The following is an 18,967-nucleotide window of genomic DNA, read 5'->3' as shown; positions in this document are numbered from 1 at the left end:
GCCCACATCTCTCAAACACAGCCTCTAAACCAAACACATCCATCTTGTAGGTGAGACCCCATCTGACCTTCCTACACAATGCAGGTGCTCCTGACTCCTCTCTGCTGCACAAAAGCATTTTAGGGAGCACAGCTTCTGAGCCTTACATTGCACCTGATGCCACCACAAGTCTCACTTGGGCAGCCCTGCCCACAGTAAAAGAGCCCCCTAAAGGCCCCTGGAATCCCAGGTGTGCCATCAGGGCTATCCATCTCTTGGGTCACATGCACACAGTGCAGAAGGATAGAGAGAGGTCAGGCTTTACAAAGATACAACAGATAGTCTAGGAATAAAAGCAGACTTTGGAGGTTAGGAAGTAATTTCTCAGCTCTCTTACAGGCTGACTGAGAGGTTTGACAGAAGTTGCATCCTTCTCATCTCTACGAGGGATAACTGTACCACTTTGGACGTCCTGGACTACGAGAGGTTGTAAGTGTGGAGGGAAGGGAGCATCTCTAATGGGGAGTTTATCGACAGTGCACCAATACAAACACGCCGGGTGTGCCCCGAGTGGGCCTGGGTGCTCATTAGCGGGCACATCCGAGAGCTCTGGCCCAGCGTCTTCCACCAAATCAAGCAGCAAATCAACAGCAATTAGAGCCATGCTATGGAGGCAGGGTTTTAATGTGCTCTTCATTACCATTTATAGCTGTCTACAAACTGCAAAGCTGCACAGATCCCACTGTCTGTGAAAGAACTGAAGCCATACATCCTCTTAGAAATTTCTGATTACTCATTAATGGATAATAAAAAAAGCATTTAGTGGGAGGAGGAGTAGGGAGTACCCCTAAATCTTATACAAGCCTGAGTCCCACGGGTGTTAGTGGAAAAACACTGAGTATCATTCAAGGTCAGAAGCTACCTGGAAAAAAAATAATCCCAAGAGAGTCTGGAGAGCATTTTTTTCCTTCTCTTTCCAAGCCTTGTGTTGTGCATAGAAAAGCAACCTTTGTGCAAACCACAATGAACATTTGTCCAGCCTGAAATGCATCCCACACCCAGGAGCAGCAGCACATGCGCTGCAGGTTTGGCATCCAAAGAGAAGCAGAAAGCTGGGGCAGGAGCCAGCACAAACGAACATCACTCCTTCCTCACAGAACAAGCAGAGGCTCAGTCTGGTCCTTCATCTATTCTGAAGCACTTTGCTATTCCCTACTTCAGACATCCAAACATGCAGCTTAATATTTAGAGAAAGATCCTACTACAAGATAAGAAGGAAGGCAGACTCCCTACATATGAATTTACTCTGAAGATTTGTTTATAAATAATTCCACATGTGGACATTGCTCATTGTAGAGAAAAAACAGCTTGTTCTGGTTTAGTTTAACCCGTCTTGGAGGTGTGAGACCCAATTCTCCTCTTTTTCGCATTCATTTCATACTGACATCACTTCAGTGACTGCGGAGTGACTCCTTACACCAACCCCAACCCCACTGGCCCATCTCTAGCTATACCAGAGCAGGCACCAGTGCGGGTTGGCCTCCCCAGCACAATCTGCTCCATTTAAAGCACTGCTGCTTTTAGCCTGATGGAAATAATCCCCCAATGGAGCTGACTTCACCCCAGCATCAGCCCAGAGCACTGTGCTGATCCCAGCAGAGTCACTCCACATCTACAGTCACAGCACCAGGAGGGGTTGTGCCTGGGAACAGGAGAGCAGCCGAGTCAGTGCCACTCCACGGGCCAGGAGAGCCCCGTGGACCTCCAGGACAGCAAAAGGGACAGTGGCTGCTTCTGCCACCCAGGTATATTTTTTGCAGCTCACTTAATCCCTGCTGAAATAAGATCACTGTTAAGGCTGGTGAAACAAGGACATCTTAAAGACATATAAAGCACCTCTGCAGCCTGTCTTAGTGCCTTAATCAGCACACTGAGATCAGGAGACTCTGTTTAAGAGTTACTGCGTTACATTGAAATGTCTGCTCCGCTCTGGAGGGCAGCAAAGGCACCCTGATCCCTCCTGGCAGAAAGTTCTATTTACTTCATGAATTTTTGAAGTCGCCTCATGAATTAATGCACAAAAATAACTTTCATAGAGTCCTCGTTTACAAGAGCTCCCTGGAAATATCGGTAGTATTTAAAATATACACCTAAAAATAAAGCAAGTGAACATTTAAAACTCTTTTGGCAACGGCCTGGAAGAGGAAGCTCATGTTCACAGGGGTGTTCAGCACAGCAGGGAGCAGTGTGAGGGGTGAACAGGAACCCCAAAAGAGATGCTCACAGTGCAGGAGCACATGGGAGACAAACTCCATAGACCCCAGCTCTCCCACAGGAGTATGGCCCCAAAGGACAGGTCCCATCCTCATCTCATCCCTGTGGAGCCTTGCCTCCCTCTGGTAAGGGTGTGGAGATGTACTGGGCAAGGGCTGCACCTCAGACCTAGGGACCACCAACAGAAACTTTCCTTGGTCATCCCACCTTCTGTGAGACACCTGGAAAACACCAGGAGGTCACCTCAGTCCCTCCTGCTGCAGGAACAGATAAAGCACAAGACCACCAAGCTCTCCACATCTGGTCTTTCACACTGGATCTCAGTTATAAGGTCCAGCCAGGTCTGCATAGGATGAAATATTTGACCAGTTTCCCCAAAACACCTCATGCTGAAGACAAAGCAACGTACAGGTGCATTTGTCCTGCCTGGCTGGCTCACACCACAACCAGCTCACATTGCTGTGATAAAGCCCCGGGTATTTTAGTCTGTGAGGCACTCTGAGATCCATCAGGATGAAAGGAGCTATATAAATGTAAATCATCCTCATTAATGTAAATTGTGGGACAATGCAGTGTTTACAGTGAACAGTCCCAGGGCTGAGCTTCACAGTGTGTATGTTTATGTATAATTTTACCAATGAAGGACACAGCCCTCCATACCTGGTAGCTGGACACCAGAAAGACCTCAATGGAGAATCCAGTTGGGAAATACCACACACAGTGACCAGGTCAGACTCTGAGGGCAGCACCATGGCCACAGAACATTTATCTCCCTTGTATGCTCTTGAAAGACTTTCAAAATCCCTGAAGTCCTTCTCTTGCACAGTTGTTCACAGTTGAAGTTTCTCTGTAACTACAAAAGGTTATGAACATTTTTAAGACCACTTCTAAAACCCAAGGTGACTCCAGCTCAAACAACCTGGTTGCTAAAGAGGGGCGAATTCACATTCAGGACTGAAATGTGCAGCTACAACTCAAACTATGATAAACACTGACTCAGCCCCTACCCAGTATCCATGAGATCTTTCAGGAATTATTCTACTGGTTTAGGGTAAGCTTTGAACCAGTTGGTGTGGTTCAGGCCCTTCTCTGCATCCATTTCCCAGCCTCTCAGTGTTACCAGGTAACTCCAGCTCCTGTCCACGTTACGCTCATCCCAAGAGAATACAGTCTTTCCTCCTAAAGAGCCACTGGTACCCATGGACCAAACCAGAGCGTCAATATTTGGAGAGACAGCTTAATACACAACTTATTTGCTTTCACTGGACACAGGGAATGTGACTTGAAGGTCCAGCTGAAGCTTTGCTCGGGTCAGAAAGTGTGAAAATGTGCAAGCCATGATGAAGCTGGAGGAGCAGGGCTGTCCCTCAGTTCTGCTGCACACCTTCACCTGCAGACTGGATGCTGCAAGTCTGCACTTAAAGAGGGAACTATTCCCCAGAAGACGTGACCAGCAGCCTGCACATCTCCTGGGACACAACCACAGCTTCTGCAGAGCTTAGAAAGGAGTGTGTCCCTGTGCAGGTGGCTGCCAGAGCACCTGTAGAGCTGTATTTACCTTGGTGTGTGCTAATGCCAGGCCAGGTTCAGTGCTGGGAGCTGTGATGGGATGAGCTCCAGGCCAGCTCTGGGCCTGTGCTAACCCTGGAGAGTCTGCAGGAGCACAGATACACACACATGCACAGAGCTGCACACAGGACACACACAACCAAAATGCCTGCACAGACTGAACCACAACAGCTCCAGCTTGATCCCAAACTGAGAAGAAAGAGCAACTCATCAAATTTAAATTTCAGCCTCTTTCTTTCCTGTGCTTTTGTTTCAGTATTTAGAGCTCCAACTAACAAAGCAACAGACACAATTCCATCTCCTTGGGAAACACATACTCAGCTCCTTCCATCTGCTCCTTCCCCAAGCCCCCTTGTATTCTGCGAAGCAGATTGTGCTGTGAAATATTAATACTTTGCTCTTCTATCATTATGTCCAACCCTGAATCTCAAGGCTTGTTCCCAGCTTCTCTCCCCCTTACATTTTTTCCAGGGATCACGGCACTCAAGAGGTTATGTTACTGCACACTGCACCACGTCTGTGTGGAGCTCTCACAAAAAGGTGGAAGCAGTCCAGAAGCAGCTTCTAGGGAGCCTTCCATCTGCAGCAGCATTTTATTTAGACAGCAGAGGGGAAATTAGATCCCTCTGTTGCTGATTGGCTTTGGGAGTTGAATCTTCAGTTCTGTAGGAGGAGTTCATTTACACCACAGCCCCGATCCCCATGCTGGAAGTCCCGGCAGGGCGCTCGGCCCGGGGAGCGTGGGGAACAATGATTGCTCAGTTCAAGGGCAGCGCCAAGTCGCCTTCAACTCACGCTCTGCTTTCGCTCTACATTTCTTTGAATCTGACTCTGTTCTATTTAATCTGGATTTCTGCTCCATCTGGCTTCTGACTAACCATGCCAATTCATTCCATGTGCTTGCTGAAGAAGCTTTTCTTCAGCATGGGAGAGTGGTTATGACAGAGCACCGTTCAACAAGTCTATTTCAGTCCAGCTCTGAACCTCCTTTCTCCAAATGTTCGAGCAAACATATCTCTGAGCAGGAATTTCTGTGATTGCAGATGATTTAGATAAAGAGGAGCGCACAGAAAAGGCAACCCTGAGCCAGGGTCTCACCTGGTGCAGATCAGCTTTAGCACCAGTGGTTGCTGTACTGAAATGCTCAGGCTGACACACAGATGTTTGTGCCCAGCAGTGGGGACAGCTTGCTCTTCTCCAAGACTCTGGACTCAAGGACAAAGGACATTTCTTCTCCTGAGGCCCTACCTGGAGCAGAGAGATAGCTATCCAAGCCCAAACCTACTATGTTTTTGAAGGCCACATCTGAACAGAGCTGCGAGGATGGTTTCTCAGTGCCATTTCCATGTTTCCTTGGATCCAGTGCTAAATTAGCATCAGTTGCTCTCCCTTCCAAGAAAAGAACATTTTGGCTACCAAGCCCTTAATCAGACTTCACATCAGACAGTTATGCTTCATCTGTCTCCTGCTTAGTTGGGTAAGACAAGCAGCATCTAAAAGGTAACCCCCACATGGAAATAAACTATTCCCTTCTCAGACTGTTGAGAAAAAGAGCAGCAAACACCAAGGACAAGGGGCACAGCTAGAGAGACCCCTCCATTCCCATCCTTCCGGGAGACAGGGAGTCCTGAGGCAGAGCTGGAGAGGTTCCCTGGAGCGACGACAGGCCCTTGCCACACAGCACGGGCACCCTGCAGCCTGGCCAGGCTCCACATTACACACATGCCCTGAAACCAAGGGTGAGAGCACAGCTCAGCCTGGGACCCGCACAGGACTGGCCTGGGTACCACTGTGGAGCCAGCACCCGGCATCCCCAGCGAGGTGATGCCCACGGGAGCTCATGTGCCACCACTCCTATTTACCAAGCCAGGCACAGGCACATGGCAAACGCACTCCTGGCCTGCAGCAGTCATAGTTATGGATGTTTATGTTTTTGCAGCACCACAAGTCACCTTGGAGTGTCTGGCATTAAGAAGAATAATTTAGCAGGCTTTTCCAGTGCCTCGGATTCCTCACTGCTGAGGTGTAATGGCCCGAGTCCCTCAATAACTATATTTTTTCCTATTCACCTAAGGTCAGAGAGGGCCACTTAACCTTATTGTTTCAGAAGGCTCAAACCTTTGACAATTATAAACAGGAGAGTAAAAACAAGAGCTAAATTTGTGTAACAGATTATTTGTAATTCCCCAGCCTCTGAATCCAAGCAAGAAAGGTGAAGATGGCTCTGATACCAACTTCCTTATCTAGGGCCTAGTTTGAATGGGACCTACAGAGCTAATGGAGGGAACAATTAACACCAAAGGCTGCTCCATGGTGTGGATCAAGTGGATTTGCTCCAACCACACTTTCAGGCTTCACAAACGCTCTACCAAGGCAAAGCTGAGGTAAGATGGGGAGAAGTGTGCAAACAGGTTAATAGAAGAGCAGACACAAGATTACCTGCTGCTCGTACATTCTCGAGGATCCCGTCCCAAGGGTCCAGCACCTCCTGGCAGCAAGTCTTTGCTGGTCTTGCTGCTGTGGACTCCCCTTGCAGCTGACCACAGACTACATGTCCCATAACAGACACTTTCTGCTGCAGCCTCTTCAGATATTTCCTTGCACAGAAAATTCCCAGTCACGGCAACACTCTCCAACCTGAACAGGCAGTCACACACCCCTCCTGAGCATCCTTGCACTTGTGCCCAGCCAGTGTCCCTCTCCAGGAAAAGGGATCCTGTACAGCTCCTCACTTGCCGAGAGAGAAACAGCATAGAAATCCCTTTTCCAAAACAGTCAGTGATAAATGCATTTGGACTGGACCATGCCCAGCTTGTACTAAGGTAAACAGGAAGAAAAAAAATCACTGCTTGATCCACACGATGAGGAATTGGTAAGATAGGTAATGACGATTCCAAACCTCCAGCTGCAGAGAGGCACCGCTCAGGTGGAGCAGCACTCGGCTGCATCAGCACTGCCCGGGCACAACTTCATGAGCTTCCTTTGCACTAGAGAGACAGGCAGAACAAATCCCTTCTTAAATGCAATCCTGCAACCCATTTCAATACCTAGTGCTGGAAGATGAAGCTTCCGTCAAGCCAGTCAGGGCTGAAATATTGTTTATTGTACCTGAAAATTAATTTCATACCTTTTGGGGCATCACCAGATTGTTCAATCACTGACTGTGCACATGAACCTGCAAGTTTAGTGGCCAATTTTCTTCAGGCGTGCACTAAAGTGCACCCACGTAGTTAAGATCAAATTCAGCCCATGGTGTTGGAACATTATGGTACATAACTCAACAGAAATGTCAGACCTGCGACCGTTAAAGCATAATATTTACTGTGCACCACCACAAATTTACACAGCACAACACTGCAACCCTTCGTAGGTATACAACGGTCCAGGAAGCCAGAAGAATTAATTTTTCATACACTGGATGAGAAGCTGGTGTGAAGTTTTTGCTCTGGATCAGGCATGGGCTGTCAGTGCAAGGAAGATGTACCAGGGTGTACATCTGCTGTTCACAAATCCAGCAGCACCTGAATTCAGATGTAGGATATGAGGGCATCCTGACCAGACAGCTACAGCAACCCAGGAGTGCTGAACACTAGCGGATATCACACATACTTTGCCAAAGTCTCCCATATTTATTTGTCAGGAACAGACTTGGACTGTGTCCAGTGGTTACAGTGGCAGGTAACCAGGAGGTCACGGTGACTCTGTTGGGTTACAAAGGTCTAGGGAAGAGAGGAGGTCTGACACTCAGCCATAAATCTGTGGTAAACTTACTGAGTCCCCACTGTTTCTTCTGGGCAAACATGTTTAATAGCAGGTGCAAAACTGAGTTTTAAAAATAAATATCACATATCAGAGTTCACAGACCACAAATTTACCCCGATTCTTTTAAAGTAAGTATAAACACTGAAAGTGTTTATTCAGGCTTGCTTGCTCACGTCCATCACGAGAAGCATTGGGATGTGAGAAGTATCAGTGCTGAGGAAAGATGCATCCATGTTTGCTGGGACAACAGACCCGCTGCTTTTCTGCCAAAGCCTTCTAGAAAGCCAGCAAGTCAAGGCACTGATGCCCTTAGTGAAAAGAGGGATCACTTCAGGGCACCACTGAAAGCCATCAATCACCTCAAGACACAAGCATGCCTCAATGCTACTCCTCAAATCATCCCAGTACTGCCAAGATGAGGCTAAATTTCCCCAGAGTGAGGAATTCTGATCCAACAGTCCACCAGGAATGGGGCCACTGCCTGGCTTGAGCAGGCTGATGTACAACCATCTGGTGGCAATGGCTTTGGGTCACTGCAATCCACAACAGTGAGAGTGTACATAAATAACACCTGCCCAAACGTGTATTTATACAGAGCAAAGTAATAGCTCCACCAGACCTTTACATTCTATCAGCCAAATAATACGAGTTTTTAAAAACATTTAGTACTTTAACAGGCATTTTAACAGCTCTCATAACTCAACTGCATCTTTGCTGTAAATCACTTGACAGTTGAATATTCCACTATATGATCTAATCCCCTTCAGCATTTCAGAAAGGAAGAAAAAACCTTCCTAGGGTTGTTTAGGAAGGCAAACAACTTTGCTAGGTGCCTGTAATGGGAGAAAAATCAGCCAGGCAGAGGCCAGTTAAACTCACGTGCCCTGCTTTGTCTGAGCACAGAGGCCAGTCCTGAAAAGAGCTGGTCCAACATCACAGAGGACAGTCCTGCCAAAGACCCCGGCCGAGCTCCCAGTGACATCCAGCCCAGCAGGAGTAACTCTGAAGGCAGCAGAGAAGAAACAGCTCAAGTTTTTCTGCGAGGCTCTCCCCACTCCAACAACACCATCCAGGGCTGGTACCAGAGGCCTTTCTCCCCCTGGACTCCCCTGGAACACAGGAGCTGGTCAGTCACACACACCTGAGCCCACCCCATACACAAAGGACAGCAGATCCTGACCCAGCAGCTCCGTGAAACCCTCCCCTGCTGCCGACCAGGATCAGGGCATTTAACTTCAACTTGGCACTTGCTGAGGGAGCAGGAACCCACATCCCCTCCGTGGCAAACAGGAATCAGCACCTCCCAGCTCAGCAAGGACAGAGGCCAGCAGAGGGGAGACACATTAGGAACAGGGAGCAGAAGATGGGACCCACTTGTGAGCCAGGTGTCCATACACATCCACACATGTGGGCATGAAACACTGCATTTGGAGCATCCAGCCTCCATTTCCCCTCACGTCCCTCAGAAGTGGTGGGTTAAATCCTGACAGTCCCCATCCTGTCTCCTGCCCCCAGAAGGAAGGCCCAGTTCTTGCATTCTCTTGTATATTTCAAAGTGCACAGACAGAAGAAAGAGACACAATTAAGTCTAGATGTAGGTAGAAAGGAGATCTGCAACAAACCAGTGTTTAAGAAACACTGTCTCAAATTAGACATTTCACTCTACTCCACTCTGGCTTTATGATCTACTTTGATGAGCTCTTTAAAAAAAAACAAATACACACAGACTCTTGCAACATACATATATCTCCATCCAGATGAATGCTTTGGTTCACTTAGCAGAAGGTTTTTTTGGCTGTAAAAGATGGCAGGCTGGGGAGACTAAATGAGAGTGGGAAAGAGCCGAGGCAGCTGGATCCCAGTCGTGTGGAGCCTGGACCAGCTCCGTCAAAAACAAGGACCAAGCCAGAGACAACACAGAGAGACTGACATCATGCAGGGCCCTGCAAAGACAACCACAATGACATAGTGGGTGTACCACATTGGCCAAATTTCCCTAAACAAATGCTTGATGAAGCTCCTGCAGGCTTTGAGTAACGATTTATTCTTCCCCCTCCAAAGCACGTAATGCCTAAGACACAAAGATCTCAGCTGCCTCATTTGTTCATAGCTTGCACCCGCAAACACTTCCCCAGCTCTCCAGAACTGCAGAGCCCAATTCGCTGGGCTGGGACCTCTGGCTGGGTCTGCTGCCACGAGCCTGGATGGCAGAGCAGGCACGAGCCTGGCAGTGAGGGGGGAATGAACACGCTGTGCCCCTGGCACTGCTCCTGGACACACCGGGACTGTCAGACCGGCCACCCCACCATGACATCGTCCATGCACGGCTTTGGTTCACCATGTGCCAAAATAATACAGCCAGCCCCATGCTTGCTAAATAATAAACACCCCTGAAGCTGCTGACAAATCCTCCTTGCAAACCTTTCCTCTAGGCAACTTCTGCCCCAATTCTCCCTGCATATCTGAATATAACATGGGCAGAATTTTTCAGACGGGAGAGCATCCCTCAGCTTGACCCCAAACCCCAGTAAACCAAATCATCGCCTCCTGGTGAACCACAGAGGAAAACAATAGAAAAACAAGCAAGAGAATCTGCTGGGAGATAACAAGACCCTGCAGAAAATCTTCCCCAGCAGGCTTTTTCAGGCAAAGGAAGATGGTGAAATACTAAAGGGTGGAAGAAGGTAAATTATCAGAGTTGAGACATTTCAAATGACTGTTCCCTGCTGCATTCAGCAGCTTTTCTTGATGGAGTCACTAATCACTGTAGTTTACCGAATGACCTTGTTGCAGCCATCTCATCTTGAGGGGACCACAAGCTGCAACAATCCCTGGTGCAGGGAAATGCCTTTTGGGCTGTGCTAAATCACAGCCACTGAATGCTGACCACAGACTGTCACAACAGAGCAGAGGAACAGTCCCCTTTGGGGTGAAGTATCTCCACAGAGGCATTCATCCTGTCCAGCACATAGAGCAAGCTTTGTACTCTGGGCAGAGGTGGAGAGATTGGGGCAGAAATCCTCCTGTGCATACATTTAAAATACTGGCCGCCACAAGCTGGAAAAATGCTATAGAAAAATTAAATATTTACTTCTTCTGTTTGTTAATATCTTTCATTGGTTACTCAGCTGTAACAGTCATTAAAATGCTGGAAGGGAACTTCATGTAAATTCATCACTAGCCTGGGAATACTCCTGCATTTGTGAGCAGGCTGCATGCTGCAGCAGAGCTTGGAGCCTCAATTTCCCTACAGGAAAGGCCAAACGTCTGGTTCACTCACAATTTACAAATGATTATTTTTCTAATTAATCATTCATCAAAAAACACAAATACCAACAGGGTATGAAAGGCAGTGCTGGTGTTAACAGAAGGCAAAGTCAATCCATCACAGTCTCACCCTCAGCTGCTCGCAGGGGAGACCCCTCCAGTGCTGTAACTCCAGTGGCTGCAGGGAAGGAGCTGGGGAAATACCCTCTGCTCTCCCCAGCTACCATCAGGAAAGGGATGATGTATGTTTCTGTTATGCCAAAACTCATCTGTGTAAATTGGAGTTGCAACACGTCTGTGAAACATATTGGGAGCTAAACGTGATGATGGTCTCAAAGAGGCAGGTTGGGATCTCGGGACGAGGAAAGGAGGGGCAAGGCAGCAGTGTGGGAGGAGAGAAAATTCAGCACAATGCACTGAGGCTGGAGAGACACAGAAACAACCCTGGGGAAAGAGGCCACAAGAGAGATGGCAGAACAAGGAGTGGGGACTTGCCAAATACCATCCCTGGCTCTCTGTAGCCGTGACTTGGCTGCAACTAATCCAGCACCTCATGGGGCTACCTGGTCCCAGAGGAGGTTGGTCCTCTCAGCCCTCGTGCTCCCAGACCACTGAACTATGACTGCAAGTGCCAGCACACTGACCCCTCTTTTGCCTTAGTTTGGATTAAGGATCCCTAGAACCACAAGCAAATCCCCTGACTATATAAAGTGCCTGGATATCACCTCAGCCCTCTGCGCTGCTCACTTGCTGAATGGCTCGCAGAAGTAGACGACATATCCACACACCTGGAGTTTGAAAACAAACTGTAAATGCACAAGATTTTCACCTTTCCCCACCAATTCTCTGTTCTCATCATGATCAATCCAGGTCAGATATTTCCTGTACTCCAAGGACAGCTGTTTGAAAGGTGTAACTACTTCCAGGACCCCAGACCTCTCCTTGCTTTGGCTCTGCCTTGCTCAGGCTGCTGGCGAACCTCTTGCCAAGACAACAGCTCTTCAAAAGGCAATATGAACTGGTAAAAGCAGGCAGCAGCATGATATTTCAGCCTTGCTATAGTCTCCTGCTGCTTTTTATTACACTTCACAGGGCTAGGCTTGAACCATATAATCACATTTCAAAGAGACTGGAGTATTGTTGGCAGTTTGCTTCATTCTTGACCACTGAGATTGTGAGATCTGCCCTTGCTGCTCTGAGAAAGAGAAGATTTCCTCCTTCCAGCTATTAATTAAACAAACTTAAACCCTACAACACAATAACAAAGGACATCCAAGATAACCAGGACTTCTGCAGGATTGGTTTTTACTGAAACTCTGCCAGTGCAACCTCTCCACGTGTTGCACAGGGGTGGCAAAGCAAAACTAGCCCAAAACAGGGAAATTATTCTGGAGAGCAGAATACCCCATACATCCCAATATATACCACTCCCCAGCATCCTCAGATGAAAGAGTGATCTGTCCTGTGAAGAGAGAGTCTTGAGGACAGATGTAATCCTAATGAGGCAAGTGAAGAAGAGCCTACAGCCAGTCCCCTGGAGCTCTAGAGGATCTGTCCTGAATGGAGTTACCAGGTTCAAATCAAAGTGGGTTCTCAAAACTGCACAGCCAAACCTTGGACTGTTCTTAACCTAATTCCAACACCCTCAAGAAATTTGCACTGCCTGTCTGGATACGCCAGACACAACAGCAGTGGGCAGCAGGGATGGTCACCTGCCCAAGAGGGCAGCATGACAGCCAGAACCTGGGGAGCCTTGGATCAAAAACTCGCCACATCCGAGGTCACTGGTCCCTTCACGTTTCAGATACTCATGTATAGCACTGAGGCCATTACGTGTTGAACACACTGGGACAGGAAGGTCTTGTGGGAATGAAGGCCCACATAAGCTGCTCAAAGAGCCAGGAAAGGATTTCCTTAGGAGACAAAGTAGGAAATTCTGAGCTTATCAACAACACATACAGCACAACACCCAGCAACCTCCCAAGACCGCATTCTACTTAATGGCATGAACTTGGCAAAGCAGGAGCAGTGACAGTGACTGAAGATGGAGCAGTGGCACACACCCCACGCTGCTCCCATGGCACCTCTGCAAGGGCCCAAAACCACACAGCAGCAGAACCAGCCTTGTAGGATCCTGCTTGCAAGTTACTGATGGCACAGGAGGAGCTGCAAGAAACACAAATTGAAGCACAGTTTGAGAAGCAAATATGTGTGTAGCTGTGGAGGACAGCCAAACCCACCTTCCTACAGCCCAGCAACAGGCCAACATGGGCTCCAGACTTGCCATGTGGGAGGAGAGAATCACTCCAGCATTTCTATCCACAGCTGGACAAGTCAAACAAGAAACTCAATCCAACCACCAGCATTTCAACACAAAGTTCTATATTAGCTCATAAGCACTAAATGAGGGCAGAAATCCATATTAACAGAAGCCACTGATAAGAAAGGATCATGGGTTCCAACTTTTCCTGGTGGTTGGCCTCTTCTCTCCAGTACTTGCATCAGTATTTCTGTGAAGTACCCACTGCAACAACTGTAGCTCAAGACATTTACAGGAGGTAGAAAACAATTCAGAATGAAGTAGCTTTTGGCCCCAGGTTTGGGGCACTTTCAAAGGTTTTATTACTAGGCAGATTTCTCACAGGAAAACTATGACATAAATGACGTGTCTGAGTATTTTTTCTAAGCGAGAGTATTTCCTGCCATTATTTTCTTGTGTTTATGTTCTCTCCAGTGCATCCTATTACAGCAAATCTGTTTGGAAGGGTTCCATTCCTAAAGATGATGCAAGCTGCAAGAATGCCTTCTGCCCAAGCAATATTCCTAAAGAAACCAGTCGTACTACTCGTGTGCTTCACGATAATCAGATGCACAAGGGCACTACATAAGCAAACCAAGAGCACCAACACACTGCAGACTGGGCTATAAATACCCAATTATTTCAGTTTTTGAAGCTACCACTTTTTCTAGCCCATTTAGCAAGATCAGTTTCTTACCCGAGATCTGCATTTACGTAAGAGACACCCCCATCCAAACTCCATGCTCAGGGCCAGAGTGCTGAAAACCAGTTCTCTATGAACATCTCCAGTGCACATTCCAATTCTTCAAAAACACAGCTAACCCACTCCTGAAGGAGGACACAGTAATCACTCATACCCTTTATTTTTAGCCTTGCTCTTCCTTCAAAGCCCAGCAAGATATGTGGAGTTTTGCAGTGTGCAAAGAATCCCTGCTCATGATTAACATCTATGTGAATAATAGAGCTTTAATCTGGTTTCAGTCAGTTACCTACTGCTTCAGCAGTTTAACATCATGTGGGAGCAAGAGCAGCAAGGGTATCCAGCCAGCTTTCATAGAACTCAAAGTAGTACTACAAGGCTTAATTAATTGAGATCACCAGATGAAAAATCTCATCATATATATAAAAGGTAAAACATCTGCTGATGCTCAGGCAGTCCTGAGATGGGATGCTACATGGAAACCTCAGATAAAACTCCAAAGACAAGAGACTGGGAACCATCTGCCTGTAAGGATTGTGTTCCTCCTGCCCCAGAGTCCCAACCTCAGCTGGGTGATGGGTCTGAAACGTAACAGCAGGAACACAAGCCAAGTTCAGTGTTTTAATCAGACACGTATTTTCAAGCCAAATCTTCCAGTAAACCCAGTGTGGACTGAGCTGCTCCTTTTCAAACAGCGCAAGTGTGAAGGCAGCTCAAGCAGCAGATCGGCCTCTCAGACCATGCACAGGCTTTCTGTCATTGCACAGGTGGTCTCAATGCCACCAGTCCTGGCTGAACAGAAGCAGAGAGGGAAACACAATTCATGCAGACCACACTGTGATATGGCTGCAACTCACCCTCCTTCCACATGTAACTTCCCACATTCAGAGAGGGGCTGATTTGAAGCCAGCCAAAGTCACTGCCAGAGCAAAGTACCAAACCTGGCATCTCAAAGGAAATCAAACCCTCCTGCACCGGTTCCTGCTCTCAGCACAAACCAAGGGAGAGAAAGAGCCAACCACCTAAAGATGCTTTGAAAGGGCAGCTTGGTATTTCCCAGGCCTCCTTGGACGTAACTGACCCACAAAAGGTCCCTGGCTGCACCAGGCAGTTACCCTTTGAGCAGTGACCATCTATCATCCCAAGTCATTCAGCCCTGAGTCACAGCTGTACTCAGACCCTGTTCAGACATCTGCTCTCCTGCTGTCCAGGTTCAGATCCTGCAATGGATCCAGATTCTGCTGGAATGGTAGGCAGACTGCAAAAATCATTTGCAACTCGCCCTCCTCATCATGACAGCCAAGCTCTCTTCTCCACTGTGTAATTTCTTCCTCATAACCTTTTCTCTTCCTCTATGCCCACATCCTCAAGTGTTCAGAGACAGTGATGGCTGTGAGGCCATTCTGATCCATTTCCATGAGTCCTGCACAGAGTCCTGGCACACCAGCAGGCACTGAGAGCTCCTGCAGTTCTCACACCATCCTCACGCAGAAATGCCACAATGCCAATGGCAATAATTACCCACGGGGACACAGTGCCAGCCTGGGGTTGGCAGTGCCGCTCTGTCTGCGCCACCACAGAGACACAGAAACACCTAGGCATGAAAAGTCCTTTGAGAACATCGAGTCCAACCACCCCCCAGTACTGCCAAGGCCACCCCTAACCCATGTCCACAAGTGCCACATCCACACATCTGTTAAACCTCTCCAGGGATGGGGACTCCACCACTGCCCTGGGCAGCTGTGCCAGGGCTGGACAACCCTTTTGGACCATCTTGACCCCTCACACTCACCTGCCTGCTCACAGCATGACTGCCCAACACCACTTCCCCAACTGGTGGGATGCAGCTCTCAATTAAATCCAGGCAAACCTTTCTAGAGACTGGGCTGGGTGACACACCTCTATGTACTCTCCAGTTCACAATACAAATGTGATACTGATTTTTTTCCCCCCAAGTATATACTTAGGCATAATATATTTTAATGGCAAAAAGATGCTTTTTTCCATAGGGTATGTGTATGTGTGTGTGTGTATTTGATTCCTGTGCTTCACACAGATCCAGGAATGGAATTTCATACTTTTATAAAATTAAGAACAGATGCTGTGGACTGTTTAAACCAGCAGAGAAAATAATAAGAGGAACACTCCAAGGAAGGTGACATGAAAAAAATGCTGAACATTGCAGGAAAATGGAAATACAATAATGACTGTGGGACTTCTGGGACACATGGGTCCGTGCCACAAATCCCTCAGGAAAGACAGCTCCCAGCTCGGGCACACTGAAGTTTCTTCTGCATGAGCTAGAGAGAGAAAAGTAATAGGTAACAGCAGCTGAATATAGAGCACATTTATCTTATAGTACAACAGAGATGCAGTTCACCTTAAAATATGAATCATGGCACATGCAAACAGAAATCCCTTCCTTTTCTATCAAGTTTACCTCCAAATACTAAAGCCAATGAAAAGCAGAGTTACATTTGCCTGCTGCTTCTCTCTCTACTCCTTTCTGCCATGTCCCTTGGCTGGGACCGTGGGGTTTCCTGGGAAGCCGAGGCACCAGCAGGCTGCCAACGCCATGCCAGACACTTATGTATTTGTTCAGTGTTCCATATATCCATTCCAGCTCTCAAAACTGTTGGAAGCTTCTCCTGCTGGCTTCTGGTGCCCTGTTTGTTACCACAAGGTTTGCATCTGGGGCTGAACCCAAGCCAGCATCCTTTTGGACATGAACTGGCTCAGGATGAATGCCTGCATCTCTCTCTCCCATGCTGACTCAGAGGATACCTCACCTGGAAGGAAAGGTACCATGTTTCCATAAGGAAAGGCACTTCTCAGAGTGTCAGGAGTGGTTCCAGCCTCTCTCTTCAGCTCCATACAGCACTGCATGGTGCCACTGGCATTGTCACCCCCATTTTGCAGAGCGTTATGCTGCGGTATGGAGGACGTTAAGCAACTTTTGCCTTTGGTCACAGAAATAAGGGCAAGAATGGGACTGGAATTCAGAGCCCGAGCTCAGATCCTGCCTCACACTTCCTGCACACAGAAGAACCTGTATTGGATTTGCAGATCACACATTTGCATTGCAAAGTGAGGAGCAGTGCATAAATGCCTGTACGTACAAGCAGATGTGTATTCAGTAGGCAGATCTTTGGAAATTCACCACATAACATTCTGTCTACAAGTCAAAAGCCATCTCCAATTGCTAAAACTTAAATCAAAACACAAGTTGCTACAATTCATAAGGAGCTTAATATTTATTACCATGTATTGCAAGCATGCAGCTATGTAGACTCCCTTACTGTCTCCAGTGATTATTCAAGGGACCGGGAAAAGAAAGAATAGCCTTTGATAGTAACAAAAAAAAGCAAGTGTGGAGAAAGCAATGTATTAAATCCTTTTCACAGCCAAGAGGCCAACGAAAATGCTATATATTTATAAAGGAAATGAAAACCTGTCAGGGACAAAATTAACTGAATAACAGAGCTTGGGCTGAATAAAGATAAGCAAGAACTCAAGAACCAAAAACACCACCAGGGTGGAAAATGCAGCATGCTCTGCATCCCTGGGCTCTGCATGGATGTACAGCCCACTTGGGTTAAAGTCAGAGAGGAGTCCCCAGCTACTCCTGATAATCTGCTGGCAAAGTGAGGTCAGCAGATGTGTTGTTCACAGGATGGATAATATTGAAACAACTGGAGCATCTTCTCTGCATTCCCTGAGTGGGGATAGAGAGGGAAGAGGACCCTGCAGCTCCCCGGGGCAGTGGGGAGCGTGCTCAGGACACATCACCAGTGTTGGATTCTCTGGTTTCACACTCTGGATTTCAGCCCCATCCCTCTGCTGAGCCCACCAGGGTGTTCATGGCTCCAGCAGCCTTTGGCAGGAGGAGCAGGAGGCTGCAGGGGCAGGCATCAGCTCCCAGCCCATGAGAGAAGATAAAGCCTTCAGGCTACAGAGATAGAAAACCTCTAATTTGCCACAGAAAAGTGCCCACAGGCCAAGGACCTGGCCTGTATGGGCTGGTCTAATTCCACAACTGGAAGAGCTGGCCCATCATATTTCTAAATTTTTTGTGTTAAAAGACTACCTGAAAAATCACTGGGAAATGTAACAGTTCATGAAAACCCACATAAAATACAACAGTTATGAACCCTATCTTGACAGAAACAAGGCTTTTTAGTGTGCAGATGACTTGGATTCAGTTCCTGATATTAAATAATTTAGCTTTATGTATCTAATTGCAGGAAGTTTGTGTGATTTTGAAAATAAACAACATAAGTATTTCATAATTCAGATACTTAATTACTATTACCATATTGATTGCAGGAAATAGGATTAACCACACATTATATATTGTCAGAGGATAATGTCAACAATCTTGAAGCGAAGGCTACCAGTGAATTAGCTGGCTGTACTACATTAAAAACTAAGTACAGACCACAGCTATCAGGAAGGAGAATTCTCAATAAACTGGCATGTTCATCATTCCACCTTGACTTCCCAGTAAAGCCAGGAGGGGAACAGAAACTGTGTAAACATGCAAAGTTAGACTCATGTTCAGGAGGAATAAAGTCAGACGGTCTTTATCTCTTGAAGCTTTCTTTTCTTAGATGATTCATCAGAGCAGTCATTAAACAGGTCCCAAAATGAGTCCTACAAAGAACAATAGTGCTTCTTCTTCCCCCACCAGTTCCTACAGAGAGGTCTGGTGAACTAGCAGGAGGGATCTGCTTGAGTGTATTTCCCAAAGGACACCTGAGAGTGGCCGACCTGTGCAGCTCACCAGGTCACCTCCTCCTCCCTGTGCCCCTGCTCTGCTGGGCTCTGCTGCCAGGGCAGATCAGTCACAAAGGCAGAAGCACCTCAGCATTTATACCGAACTGGCCCAGGGCTCTGCCCTTGCTCCACCTTCCAGTACCCTCACACAAAGGGATGTGCCATAGGATATGCCTCAGCAAAGTTTCGTGAAACACCAACAAGCATTTCCTACCAAATGCAGCTCTCCAGAGCAGCTGGTTTCAGTCCTTGCACAACCACAGCCACCTGCAGCCACGAAGCCTGTGCTGTGCTAAACCCCCATGGACAGCCATGGAGTACAGCCCGGAGAGGCCACTCTG

At 47.4% G+C, this 18,967-nt stretch overlaps 1 protein-coding gene across 1 annotated transcript in view; it reads right to left on the bottom strand.

Moving 5' to 3' along the window:
• AUTS2 (activator of transcription and developmental regulator AUTS2) overlaps nucleotides 1-18,967 on the bottom strand; it is a 773,410-nt gene that overhangs the window by 705,739 nt on the left and 48,704 nt on the right.

The sequence above is a fragment of the Corvus moneduloides genome, chromosome 20 (assembly GCF_009650955.1).
Source record: "Corvus moneduloides isolate bCorMon1 chromosome 20, bCorMon1.pri, whole genome shotgun sequence".
Lineage (NCBI taxonomy): Eukaryota > Metazoa > Chordata > Aves > Passeriformes > Corvidae > Corvus > Corvus moneduloides.
The sequence above is the reverse complement of the archived record's forward strand: the minus strand, read 5'-3'. Positions and strand labels throughout refer to the sequence as shown.